Source organism: Rhinatrema bivittatum, chromosome 6 (genome assembly GCF_901001135.1).
Source record: "Rhinatrema bivittatum chromosome 6, aRhiBiv1.1, whole genome shotgun sequence".
Taxonomy (NCBI): Eukaryota; Metazoa; Chordata; class Amphibia; order Gymnophiona; family Rhinatrematidae; genus Rhinatrema; species Rhinatrema bivittatum.
The window spans coordinates 269,806,196-269,820,082 of record NC_042620.1 but is presented as its reverse complement, the minus strand read 5'-3'; the positions used below and the strand labels follow the sequence as shown (position 1 = coordinate 269,820,082).

The following is a 13,887-nucleotide window of genomic DNA, read 5'->3' as shown; positions in this document are numbered from 1 at the left end:
CATCAGAAAAAAGAAACCAAGATATAACCACATATGTAAAAATTTAGTCCACGTCCAGAGAGGGGATAGAGAACAATCCTGTAAAGCAGTATCATAATTACTTTTGCAACCTTTTAATAATCTTCAAAGCAATATTGTTACACTACAGTTTTATTCCTTATAAATTGCTCTAAATGTAAGGGATCATAAAACACAAATTTATTATTACGATACATTATCAAGCATTTACAGGGATATTTAAGAAAGAAATTGGCTCCCAAACTTAGAACCCTTTGCTTGTATTCTAAGAAAAGTTTCCTACGTGTCTGAGTGTCTCGGGAAACATCTGGGAAAATCAGTACTCTCTGACCACAAAAGATCAGATGTTTATTTTGGAAATACTTATGGAATACTAAGGGGTAGATTTTATAATTTTGCGAGAGCGCGTACTTTTGTTCATGCACCAGGCGTGAACAAAAGTACGATGGATTTTATAAGATACGCGCGTAGCCTATAAAATCCAGGGTCGGCGCGCACAAGGGGGTACACATTTGTGCAATTTGCGTGCGCCGAGCCCGACACGCGCTGCCTGTTCCCTCCGAGGCGGAGCGGCCTCGGAGGGAACTTTCTTTCCACCCCCCCGCACCTTCCCATCCCTTCCCCTACCGAACCCACCCCCCCGGCCCTACCTAAACCCCCCCCCCCCTACCTTTTGTTGGCAGATTTACGCCTGCTGAAAGCAGACGTAAATCTGCGCGCGCCATCACCCGACCCGGGGGCTGGTCCGGAGGCCTCGACCACGCCCCCGGGCCCGCCCCGAACCGCCCCCTGACCCCAGACATGCCCCCTCCCCGCCCCTTTTACGAAGCCCCGGGACTTACGCTCGTCCCGGGGCTGTGCGCGCACCGGCGCGCGAGGGCCCTGCGCGCGTAAATCCAGCCGGATTTACGCATGCAGGGCATTTAAAATCCGGCCCTAAGTCTTTATCACATTTCAATGAAAATGATACTAACAAAGTGGCTCTAGTAACAATATTGTCAACAGAATCTTCTAAGAAAGTTGAAACACCTGGACTTACTAACACATCCATACCCCCTTCTTGATTTACAACTTTTTTTTTTTTATTAGGAATATAATACATTTTTGACAGGGCTGGGATCCTGTCCTCCTCAAAGGACAAGATCTCAGTCATGTGTTTCCTAAATAGTTCTCTCGATGATAGTAATCTAGTTAAGGGAAAATTCAAAAACCGTAAATTCTCATTTCGTTTTCCAGCATTTCAATTTGATTATAAAGGAATAATTTATCCTTTATAAAATATGTACTGGCAACCTGTAAAAGTGCTAATTGAGTGCTTAGATTAGAAATAGAGGCTTCTACATTCCTTATCCCAGTGTCTTGCTCCTCTGCTTTAGCTCTAGTTTGTACCGAAAAATTATGTACTTGTGATATAGAGCTTGACACTTTTTTATCTACTTTGGCAATAAGTTTCCACACATCTTTAAAGAGACGGTTTCTGGTTCCATATCATTCTCAGTTAAATCTATCATATCTGGGATTATAGAGGGAAGAGGTAACATTAACATATTACTATCTTTGGCCTCCATGGTTTTAACCTCTAAAGGCTCAATGATAAATCCCAAATGTCTCTCCACCCCATCAATTCTTTCTCCAGTTATACACTGGGAACAGGAGGAGTCCCCCTTGCTGCCCCAGTTAATGTCCCAATATCCATATGCAATGTTGCTGGTTGAAGAGGAGGTTGCTGGGGCCCGGTATTTAAAGAAATGCCCGAGGGTGAATTTGCCTCGGTATTGTCCCTCATGGAAGACTCACCCAGATGAAAAATGTGGTCGCCATCGGCCCAATCTTCACGGATGTTGAGGGCAAAGGGGAAGAAGTCCAGGTTTTTTTATTTCCTCTTCTTCCCCATTTTTTACCCAGGGGTGCGCGGCTTCGGCTGCGTGCCGGCGGCTCTTCGCTGCCGGTCCCTGATTTTATCAGGTCTTCCGGGCTCCTCCCGATGACGTCAGCTCCTTGATGGGACACGCCCCTCTCTCTCACTCCCTCGGCGTCTCAGTAGCCTGCAGCAAAAACTCACTGGCAGCTTACAGTAAGTCTTTCTGGGGTCCTCTCTGGGACCGGTGGTGCACGGGGCAGGGAGGAAAGAGAGCCCTGTGAGCAGAGAGGACCCCAGAAAGACTTACTGCAAGCTGCCAGTGAGTTTTTGCTGCAGGCTACCGAGATGCCGAGGGAGTGAGAGAGAGGGGCGTATCCTGTCGAGGAGTTGACATCATCGGGAGGAGCCCAGAAGACCAGATAAAATCAGGGACCGGCAGCGGCACATAGGGCAGGGAGGAAAGAGAGCCCTGTGAGCAGAGAGGCCATCAGATTATATAACGTGCGCATGCCAGCACACACATGTTATAAAATTGGCGCGTCAATTTTAAAAGGAGCTTGCATGCTCCTTTTAAAATTGACCTCCAATGTTTTTTCCAGACAGATTCTGGGGTGGCTGCAGACTTTATATAGCAACCCTAGTGCTCATATTCTCATCAATGGATCTTTGTCACCCTCTTTCAGTTTGCATCATGGGGTTCATCAGGGGTGTCCCCTTTCTCCCCTTTTATTTATCCTGGCAATTGAACCATTAACAATACAATTGCAGCGAGATAACATTGTTTGGGGGTCTCTTTGTTGGTAAGCACCTGATGAAAATTGCTATGTTAGCGGATGATATTCTTTTATTTGTGGATCATTCAAGGGAAAGCATTCCCAGGATGATTGGCCTTTTTTTCCAATTTCACCTGATAGCGGGTTTAAAGATCAATTTTGCTAAGTCAGAGGCACTAGCATTAGATCCTGCTCTGGCTCTATCTTGGGTGGTGGGCCCCTTTCCCCTCACATAGGTGTGAAACAAAATTAAATATTTAGTGTGTGGATACCCAGAGATTTGACTTCTTTATATGAGCTCAATACTCGAGACTTAATACTGTCTGTTCGGGAGAAGTTGAAAGTATGGCAGTCTCTTCCCTTATCACCTTTGGCAGATGTGCACTTTTGAAGATGGTGATCATACCAAAAATGATATATAAATTTCAGATGCTACCTTGTTGGCTCATGACGCAGGATATTAAACAGTTACAATCTGCGTTCCTCACCTTTGTCTAGAATGGTAAGGGGGCTAGAATCAGCTTAGCTAAGCTTATGAGGCTAGAGAGTCCAGGGAACTTAACTTTCCAAATTTGCATTTTTATATTGCTACCTGTCAGTTGCTTTTCATCGGAGAGTGGATTGCTGACGCGTCTGTTTTTGTGAACCTGGCCTCATGGATAATATCCTGTCTCCTTGGTCTCCATTGTATCTCATCCACTCCACTGATCAAGAAATATACAGGATGCTCTCTATTCGCCCTCCTCTTTTCTACCCCTATGTGCAAGCCTGGCATTGGTTCAGAAAACAGGGGGGATATGCTGGCCATCAGTCCTTATTTCTACCCCTTTTAGGCAATGGTGCTTTTTCCCCAGCTGTCACGTTTCAGCAGTGGGCACAACTGGGGGTGACTCATATTTAACATCTATATGAAGAGGATCGACCAATTGGTTGCTCCTTTTTTACACTCTTTGAACTGTTTTCAATTTCGCCTAGACAGTTTTTTGCATACCTTCAAGCGAGACACTATTTGGGCACTTTCAAATGGGAGCAATCTGAGTTTTTGAAAGAGGTCTCTTCTGTGCATGTGCTTCAAGAGATATCCACTAACTACAATACCATTGCTAAGTGGGACAAGATATGTAAGCAGCAATTGCAGGATTGGCATCTTGACTCCCTTGCTGCTTACTGGAATGTGGCCCTAGCGGTGGATATTTCCAAAGCATCCATGTCCAATTATTTTCAAATGGTGTATGTTTTTACCATTGATGCAGATCTCCGTGAAATGAAATTCAAACTGCTTCATCATGCTTTTGTGGAAGATGTTAAAAGATACCATATGAAGTTGACATCTACTCCTTACTGTATCAAATGCAATGCGGATCATGGATCTTTAATTCATAGATTTTTGCTCTGTATGAAACTAACTACTTTTTGGAATGCAGTGCTTAGGATCTTTGGAAAATGTACGGGGATTCCAATTTCTAAATCGAGCAGATTCATTTTATTGGGTATCGAAGCTATTGTTTCTCATCAGAATGTACAGGGGGGGGCAACGATTTATATATTTAGCTCTCCAGGTTGCCTGTAAGTGCATTCTAACGCACTGGACGGAGAATAACATGCCTACTATTGACCTTTGGTTTCTTAAAATGGCATTTCTGTTGCAGATGGAGTGGCTGGATTCTAAAATGGGGCCACACAGATTTGGAGTTGTATATTGTGAGTGCTGGCATTCCTTTTTCGCTTGCCTCTCTCCAACTCTTAGGGGTGGTCTTATAGCTATGTGATACTCCAATCAATGGAGTGTATCTCCAGATAACACATCTCATGGAGGAAGCTGAGTTCTGCGCCCCACTGTGGAGTGTTTTAGGGTAATGATCCTTCCTGTCAGTTCGTACATTTTCCCTGCATTATGTGGCGGGCTCTCTTCTTTCTATGATGGCTTGTTTTGGTCCGGTTTCTGGGGGTTGGGAAGCTGGGGATGGAGGGCGAGTATGTATGTAGACAATGGAGTGTGTATGGTGCTATGTCTGTTCAGTGTATTTGTAGTATGTTTGAGGAGAGTGGGGGGTAGAAAGTTGTAGGGAATAAATGGAAAAGAGGAGTAGTTCTCTGCTCTGTTATTTTGTTTGGCAGACAAGGGGTTGTTTCTAAAATCCAGCACTGTCTAAAATCCTAGATAGGATTTTAGACAGTGCTGGGGAGGAGCCGGCTGTCGTGGTACATGTGGCCCCAACGACATAGGTAAATGTGGGAGGGAGGTTCTGAAAGTCAAATTTAGGCTCTTAGGTAGAAAGTTTAAATCCAGAACCTCCAGGGTAGCATTCTCTGAAATGCTCCCTGTTCCACGCACAGGTCCCCAGAGGCAGGCAGAGCTCCGGAGTCTCAATGCGTGGATGAGACGATGGTGCAAGGAAGAGGGATTCAATTTTGTTAGGAACTGGGGAACCTTTTGGGGAAGGGGGAGTCTCTTCCGAAGGGATGGGCTCCACCTTAACCAGGGTGGAACCAGACTGCCGGTGCTAACTTTTAAAAAGGAGATAGAGCAGCTTTTAAACTAGAACAAAGGGGAAAGCCGACAGTCGCTCAGCAGCGCACGGTTCGGAGAGAGGTATCTTCAAAGGATACTAATGATGCATTAGAATTAGGGCATCCCGACAGTGAGGTTCCAATAATAAGAAAAGTAGTCCAAGTGCCTGTAACTAAAAACTCACCTGAGCTAAAAAATTCTAACTTATCCCTATCAATTAAAAAGCAGAATGAAAATACAAACAAAAAACAAACTTTGAAATGTTTGTATGCTAATGCCAGAAGTCTAAGAAGTAAGATGGGAGAATTAGAATGTATAACAGTGAATGATGACATAGACCTAATTGGCATCTCAGAGACATGGTGGAAGGAGGACAACCAATGGGTTAGTGCTATACTGGGGTACAAATTATATTGCAATGACAGAGAGGAGCACCCGGGAGGCGGTGTGGCGCTTTATGTCCGGGATGGCATAGAGTCCAACAGGATAAACATCCTGCATGAGACTAAATGCACAATTGAATCTTTATGGGTAGAAATCCCTTGTGTGTCAGGGAAGACTATAGTGATAGGGGTATACTACCGTCCACCTGGTCAAGATGGTGAAACGGACAGTGAAATGCTAAGAGAAATTAGGGAAGCTAACCAAATTTGTAGTGCGGTAATAATGGGAGACTTCAATTACCCCAATATTGACTGGGTAAATGTATCATCGGTACATGCTAGAGATATAAAGTTCCTGGATGGAATAAATGACATTTTTATGGAGCAATTGGTTCAGGAACAGACAAGAGAGGGAGCAATTTTAGATCTAATTCTCAGTGGAGCATAGGATTAAATGAGAGAGGTAACGGTGGTGGGGCTGCTTGGCAATAGTGATCATAATATGATCAAATTTGAATTAATGACTGGAAGGGGGACAGTAAGCAAATCCACGGCTGTCGTGCTAAACTTTCAAAAGGGAAACTTTGATAAAATGAGAAAAATTGTTAGAAAAAAAACTGAAAGGAGCAGCTACAAAGGTAAAAAGTGTGCAAGAGGCGTGGTCATTGTTAAAAAAAATACCATCCTAGAAGCACAGTCCAGATGTATTCCACACATTAAAAAAGGGGAGGTGAAAAAAGCTATTTTAGCCAAAATATCTTCATTCAAAAATTGGAAGAAGGATTCATCAGAAGAAAATAGGATAATGCATAAGTATTGGCAAGTTAAATGTAAGACATTGATAAGACAGGCTAAGAGAGAATTTGAAAAGAAGTTGGCCGAGGAGGCAAAAACTCACAGTAAAAACTTTTTAAAATATATCTTAAGCAGAAAGCCTGTGAGGGAGTCAGTTGGATCATTAGATGATCGAGGGGTTAAAGGGGCACTTAGAGAAGATAAGGCCATCGCAGAAAGATTAAATGATTTTTCTTTGCTTCGGTTTTTATTAAAGAGTATGTTGGGGAGATACCCGTTCCGGAGAAGGTTTTCATGGGTAATGATTCAGATGGACTGAACCAAATCACGGTGAACCTAGAAGATGTGGTAGACCTAATTGATAAACTGAAGAATAGTAAATCACCTGGACCAGATGGTATACACCCCAGGGTTCTAAAGGAACTAAAAAATGAAATTTCAGAACTATTAGTAAAAATTTGAAACCTTTCATTAAAATCATCCATTGTACCTGAAGACTGGAGGATAGCTAATGTAACCCCAATATTTAAAAAGGGCTCTAGCGGCGATCCGGGAAACTACAGACCAGTTAGCCTGACTTCAGTGCCAGAAAAAATAGTGGAAAGTGTTCTAAGCATCAAAATCACAGACCATATAGAGAGACATGGTTTAATGGAACAAAGTCAGCATGGTTTTACCCAAGGCAAGTCTTGCCTCACAAATCTGCTTCACTTTTTTGAAGGAGTTAATAAACATGTGGATAAAGGTGAACCGGTTGATGTAGTGTACTTGGATTTTCAGAAGGCGTTTGATAAAGTTCCTCGTGAAAGGCTTCTAGGAAAAGTAAAAAGTCATGGGATAGGTGGTGATGTCCTTTCGTGGATTACAAACTGGCTAAAAGACATGAAAACAGAGAGTAGGATTAAATGGACAATTTTCTCAGTGGAAGGGAGAGGGCAGTGGAGTGCCTCAGGGATCTGTATTGGGACCCTTACTTTTCAATATATTTATAAATGATCTGGAAAGAAATACGACGAGTGAGGTAATCAAATTTGCAGATGATACAAAATTATTCAGAGAAGTTAAATCACAAGCAGATTGTGATAAATTGCAGGAAGACCTTGTGAGACTGGAAAATTGGGCATCGAAATGGCAGATGAAATTTAATGTGGATAAGTGAAAGGTGATGCATATAGGGAAAAATAACCCATGCTGTAGTTACACTACGTTAGGTTCCATATTAGGTGCTACCACCCAAGAAAGAGATCTAGGCATCATAGTGGATAACACCTTGAAATCGTCGGTTCAGTGTGCTGCGGCAGTCAGAAAAGCAAACAGAATGTTGGGAATTATTAGGAAGGGAATGGTGAATAAAACGGAAAATGTCATAATGCCTCTGTATCGCTCCATGGTGAGACCCCACCTTGAATACTGTGTACAATTCTGGTCACCGCATCTCAAAAAAGATATAATTGCGATGGAGAAGGTACAGAGAAGGGAAACCAAAATGATAAGGGGAATAGAACAGCTCCCCTATGAGGAAAGACTAAAGAGGTTAGGACTTTTCAGCTTGGAGAAGAGACGGCTGAGGGGGGATATGATAGAGGTGTTTAAAATCATGAGAGGTCTAGAACGGGTAGATGTGAATCGGTTATTTAGTCTTTCAGATAATAGAAAGACTAGGGGGCACTCCATGAAGTTAACATGTGGCACATTTAAAACTAATCGGAGAAAGTTCTTCTTCACTCAACGCACAATTAAACTCTGAAATTTGTTGCCAGAGGATGTGGTAGTGCAGTTAGTGACGCTGTGTTTAAAAAAGGATTGGATAAGTTCTTGGAGGAGAAGTCCATTATCTGCTATTAATTAAGATGACTTAGAAAATAGCCACTGCTATTACTGGCAACGATAGCATGGAATAGACTTAGTTTTTGGGTACTTGCCAGGTTCTTATGGCCTGGATTGGCCACTGTTGGAAACAGGATGCTGGGCTTGATGGACCCGTGCTCTAAGACTGATGATTATTGATGAGCTATGTAAGCTTTTGACAAACATTGGTCTATATGCTGCCCAGTGTTATGATGGTCTTTTTAAGCCTATGCTGATGTTTAAAATCTATATATAATGTTTAGGTAATTAAGTGAATACCATTTTGTTGTTTGGATCTATCTTTGAGTATTTCACATTGGACTCTTTTTGGTGGTTATTACCTGTAAGAAAGTATAACATCATCACTGCAGAATCTCTAATTCGGTCAAAATTTCTGTCATCCAGGCAAGCGTGTGGCAGATGTTACAACATTTTTGTACAAAAACACCGGCAATAACGTGAAAACAGGATGCATCAACAAAAATACGTTTATTTTTATATAACTTGGGCTCTAATCCCTACATCATCTGCAACTTTTCATGCTGTGATTATGTTTTTCATGCTGGAAATTTATTTTTTTTTATACTAACCCCGCTCACTCTGTTTAGGTGCAGCTTAGTCACGGTTTGCCTCCTGGCTGCAATCAGCTAGATACTGCTCCGCTTGATCCGAGTAAGCATCCCTTCCAGCCAAGGACAACAGAAAATGCCCATCACTCTTTTTTGACCCACGAAGGGTGGGATTAAAAAATCACAGCCTCTTCCACCACGTAACAAGATTTTCAGAAAGCAATAAAAGGTTTGGAGGGGACCGTACCTGTTTCCGTTGCAAAGAGAAGGGCAGCATCTTCGCTGCATTCATTCAGCTTTCCGCTCCCCGTGTGCGCGCAGGCTCGTTTCCGGGTTCCTGGGCTGCTCGTGACGTCACGCGGGAGGTGATAGGCTCCTGGGCAGCCATTCGGGAGCTGCGGCTGCAATTTCTTTTTTTTTTAAGTTGAAACCCCAGCCGGACCTCGCCTCCTACGCTATCCGAGCAGCTGATCTGCAAAAGGCACTGAGGGAGCAGCAACGAGGCGAGGGAGCCAACCCGAGAAAGCAGGGTCTTGGCGATCCCTTACTGTCGGCTGTGATTAATGCTCCTCCCTATGTCCCAGAGGATACATAATAGCCGACAGAATGTAGTTGTTGCAAAGGATGTGCAGCATACAGCAGTAAGAAAAATACAAGCGTGACACAGAAGTATCACTGCTCCTATTCCTCCATACTACTTACTGCCAGACAGAGGAGCATCAAGCCAAGGAAATGAAATCAGAGGCCAGGAGAAATGCATCAGAAAGATCTAAAAATTGCTTTTATCGCAGGCAGTCCAAGTCTCCTCAGCCTTCCGTGAGACTCGGTGGGTCGCTTCCTCTGCCACCCGGATGGTTGCAATGTTAGATATCCAGGCTATCCCAGAATCCAAACATTGGGGCTTCAGGCACTGGCGATCGTACCTCTTCTCCCTTCTTAACCTCCCGTGGCTGCAGCAGAGAGTGGAAGCCAGGTAGTGTAACCTCCTCAGGAGGAACGGAGACAGGAGAACTTCAGTACTTGTCAGGCAGCCAAGGCCAGAAAACCTTCCAAAACTCTTCCTCCAAAAGCCTTTACACATAAAGGGCTGGATTTTAAGAGGTACGTGCGGGTGTACATTGGGCCTGATTTTAAAAAGCATTTACATGCGTAAATCTGGGTTTACGCATGTAAATGCACTTTACTCGAGTAAGTGGGCTTTTGAAAATTGCTACAATATATGCCATTGAATCGTCCATAGGATTTATTCGCATAAGTGCACTTTACGTGAGTAAATGGCTTTTGAAAATTGCTACAATAGTAGTTACATTTATGCGCGTAACTCCTTTGAAAATTACCCCCATTGCGTGCAAGCCAGCATGCACAAAAGTATGCCCGATTTTATAACATGCATGCGCAGCCGCGCTTATGTTATAAAATCCAGGGTCGGCGCGCGCAAGGAGGTGCACACTTGGGCACCTCCTTGCGCGCGCCGAGCCCTAGGGGACCCCCGATGGCTTTCCCCATTCCCTCTGAGGCCGCTCGGAGCGGCCTCGGAGGGAACTTTCCTTCTGCCCTCCCCCCACCTTCCCCTCCCTTCCCCTATCTAACCTGCCCCCCAGCCCTGCCAAAGGTTACATTAATGGCAGGGGTGGAAGGGAAATAGAACCAAAAGTAACAGATAAGTATGAGAGATGATTTAAAAAAAAAAAACAAACAACGAAGGCCTCTGCCCATGCCCCGCCCTGGTCAGCCCACACCCCCCCCCCCCCTTTTTCAAGCCCTGGACATATGTGCGTCCAGGGGCTTGTGCACGTCGCCGGGCCTATGCAAAATAGGCTCGGCACACATAACCTCCCTGCGCGCGTAAATCCAGCTGGATTTACGCACATAGGGCTTTTAAAATCTGCCCCAAAAGATCACTTCTTCTCTGTAGTGTAATTCTAAACTATACAAATGGTTTCCTCGGAGATAGGAGAGAGAAGTAAGTGCTACAAGATTTGGTTGAAAGAAAAGCTATATGGGCAAAGAGCCTACTACAACCAAAAGCATCATCAGTTAGTGAATGCAGATTCAAAGAGGACGTGGCAAATTTAATAGAAAATGTCCACCTTAAAAAGATGTGTGTACAGAGAGAAACAGTGGTGTATATAAATATATCTCCCCGGAGAGCTAACAGCATAAAACCAGAAAAACTAGTAATGGTGTCCCCTTATGGCCTCTTTTGTATAACAGTTAAAGGGTGTTTTCTTCTGAGGGCCCTCCCACTGCAGCCCCTCCCCCGGTGAAACATGGACCTTGTCAAGGGACCTACGTTTTATGATGTGCGGTGATAAATACAGCCTTTAATAAACTGCATCAAATTCCTGTGACTTTTGTGACTTTAAGAATTGGGGGGTTTTTTTGGATAGTGCTTATATTTTACCCACACTTTTTTTTTTTTTTCTACTGACTTTAAAATAGGTAAACACAATTGTGCAGGTGGGCACAGAGCAGAGGACAGGGATAGCTTGGTGGTTAGAGCAGTGGGTTACAAACAAGGTTTAAACACCACTCCCACTCCTCGTGACCTGGGGGCAAGTCATCTTACGCTCTGTTGCCTCAGGTTAAAAATTAGATGAGGAGGCCTTCTTCAGAGAAGAAAATATGTATACTGCCTGAATGTAATACGCTTTTAAGTGCCTAAAAGCTAAATATAAATACATGGGACCAATTTCTTTAAAGGGGCAAGGGGAGAAGCCATGGGGCTGAAGGATCCTCTGGCATAATAATTTAAAATTGCGGGGTGCAAGGATGTATGCCTGGGAGCAGGCGGCTCCCCCCAGCACAACAATTTTACATCTCGGGTGAAGGGGAGATGCCATGAGGGGGGTGGGGGAGGGGAGCAGCTGCTGGCAGATCCCTAACAAAGTAGCAGCATCCGCCGAAAATTAAGATTTCTGAAAATGTTTGAACAGTTTTAGAAGTTTCTGGTATTTTTGGATGGGTCAAATGTTTAGTTTGGTTGCAGTGAGCCAAACTCAAACTGACTCATTCACTGCATTTTTCCTGTTTAGGAATAATGAATGTGCATCCCTGTTCTCTTGGCAGCTAAAAACCTTCCTGCAGCAATTCTGCTGCCTCTGAAGAGCACAACAAGCATGCTCATCACTTGCCTGGGAGCCCGTATTGAATGCACCCTTCTTCTACTGAAAAGCCAGCACTGGACAATACACAAGAGGATCCCAACCCTTGCTGTTGCCAAAGTCAGAAAGGATTTTTGGGTGCCCTGTACACTGGACAACATATCCCACAGAATCTTTCTTGGCCAAAGGAGGTGGTTTGGAAGGAGAACAGGGCAATGCAGAAGAGGAAGGCGAGGATGGTGAAAGTTCTCGACCGTGCCCAGCACCTCAGAGCTTCTGGATATGCCTGTCCCTCCCCTCAGATAGATCCGGTAAGTGTGAAAGGCTGAAGCATGCAAGTGATGTCTTGAATCATTAATATAGCAGATGAGGCTTTTCAATGCCAAGAGTTTCTATGTTCCTGGCCTGATGTGACTGTGCTTACTCTTTTTCAGGTGCTAGTCTGTGCTCCGTGGCATGGCAGGTCTGAGCACACAGGGCACCTGCTCACCCTACTCCTACTTTTCAAATGATACTTTGACCAGGTTTAAGCCTGACTGAGCTATCACGCAAGCCTAGCAACGGGCAAGGAGCATGCAGCTTCTTCAGAGCAGGAGAAAGCTTTCCTCTGGCATCTGAGAAGTCATTATCACAAGTTTATGGGCAGGAGAGCTGGTTCAACAGTTAGGAAGGTGGGAAAGTGCAGGCATGAAAAAAAAAAGATGTATTTTGTGGGGTTGGATACATGTTTTCAATTGAAGAATACAATTCATCATGCTATGTACCTTCTAAGAAGGCATTTTGAAGGCAATTTTCAAAACTGGGTAGGCAGTTGCAGATTTTACAAGGGCTTTTATCTATTGATTTTGCACCACTTCTCAAAGGGAACGTGCTGTCTACTTTTTCCCCTTCTGCCTATACAACTCAGACTATGAGAGGATATTTCAATGAGGGACAGCTTCAAATGAAGGGTGGGGAAGCATCTATTGCTTCTTGCCCATATTTTGTGCTGACAACAGAGGTCCATATTCAGAAGAGTTTAGATGAATAACTCAGAAGCTATCCAGCTAATGAATATTTGGGCAGTTAGCTTGCTATATTTTAGCCAGCTATCTTATTATCCAGCTATAATTTAGCTGGATAACTTGGGGTCATTCCAATGGCATTTCAAGGAGGAGTTACCTTGGCTGATTAAGTTAACCAGGAATCTTATTTGGCTGTCCTGAAGTTAGCTGGATAACATTAGCCTGCTAACTTTAAGATAGCCAGCTATTTTCAATTGTGTGGCTGCACCATTGAATATATGACCAAACTTAGCCGGATAAGTTTATCCAGTTAACTTTGCTATCTGGACAGTGACTGATTATGGACATCGCTGAGCATATTGCATGCACCTCCTCTGCCTGATTCCAAATGTTGCTGCCATCAGGTACCAGGGGTGGCTCAAGGCAATCTGCTGCCTGAGGTGAGTGATGAGATGGCTCCCCCTCCACCCTCCCACCCCCACCTCTGCCCCCCTCCTCCCTTTTCCAAACACACCCATTCACACGAGCCTCAAACACACAAGCATTCTCTTTTGCACACACACCAATCGGGCCCCAGCCTCTTCCTCGCTTCTAGCCCTGCTGCTGGGTCTCCTCTTCTGGGCTGCCAAGGGATGGGATCTGTGGCAGCCTTGCTACAGGGCCATTTCTTTTGACACTATAGAGGGCTCATGGTTTGAAGCACAGCCCACCCCATGGCCTCAGAGATGCTGACCAACCTCAGTGGGGGGCCGACGTGATGCCTACTTCCTGCCCATGCAGAGTTGACGCACTTCCTACTTCCTACCAGCGCGGCTCCTGCAGTAATTTTCCGGGCCCTGCTTCTACAGGAAGCCACACCTGGAGATTTTGGATGTTGGCCTGGATACCCAGCAATTTCGGCAGAATTCTGGAGTTTCTAGGCCAAATCCTGATAGTTCCCAGGCATCCCCGTGGGCCTCATTTAATCTTCATCCACCGACAGCCTCTTCCAATCTTCAGCCACTGCTAGCCCCGTGCTCT

At 44.4% G+C, this 13,887-nt stretch overlaps 1 protein-coding gene and 1 long non-coding RNA gene across 2 annotated transcripts in view; one reads left to right on the top strand and one right to left on the bottom strand.

Moving 5' to 3' along the window:
- SLC25A14 (solute carrier family 25 member 14) overlaps positions 1–9,130 on the bottom strand; it is a 46,958-nt gene extending 37,828 nt beyond the window's left edge. The window contains exon 1 of the mRNA XM_029604946.1: positions 9,007–9,130. The gene's annotated coding sequence lies outside the window, so the exon portion shown is untranslated. The remainder of the gene's footprint in view (positions 1–9,006) is intronic.
- A 2,803-nt stretch (positions 9,131–11,933) lies between these two features.
- The window catches only part of LOC115094281, a 30,565-nt gene continuing 28,611 nt past the window's right edge, over positions 11,934–13,887 (top strand). Inside the window, exon 1 of the long non-coding RNA XR_003857521.1 lies at positions 11,934–12,174. This is a non-coding gene — a long non-coding RNA (uncharacterized LOC115094281). The remainder of the gene's footprint in view (positions 12,175–13,887) is intronic.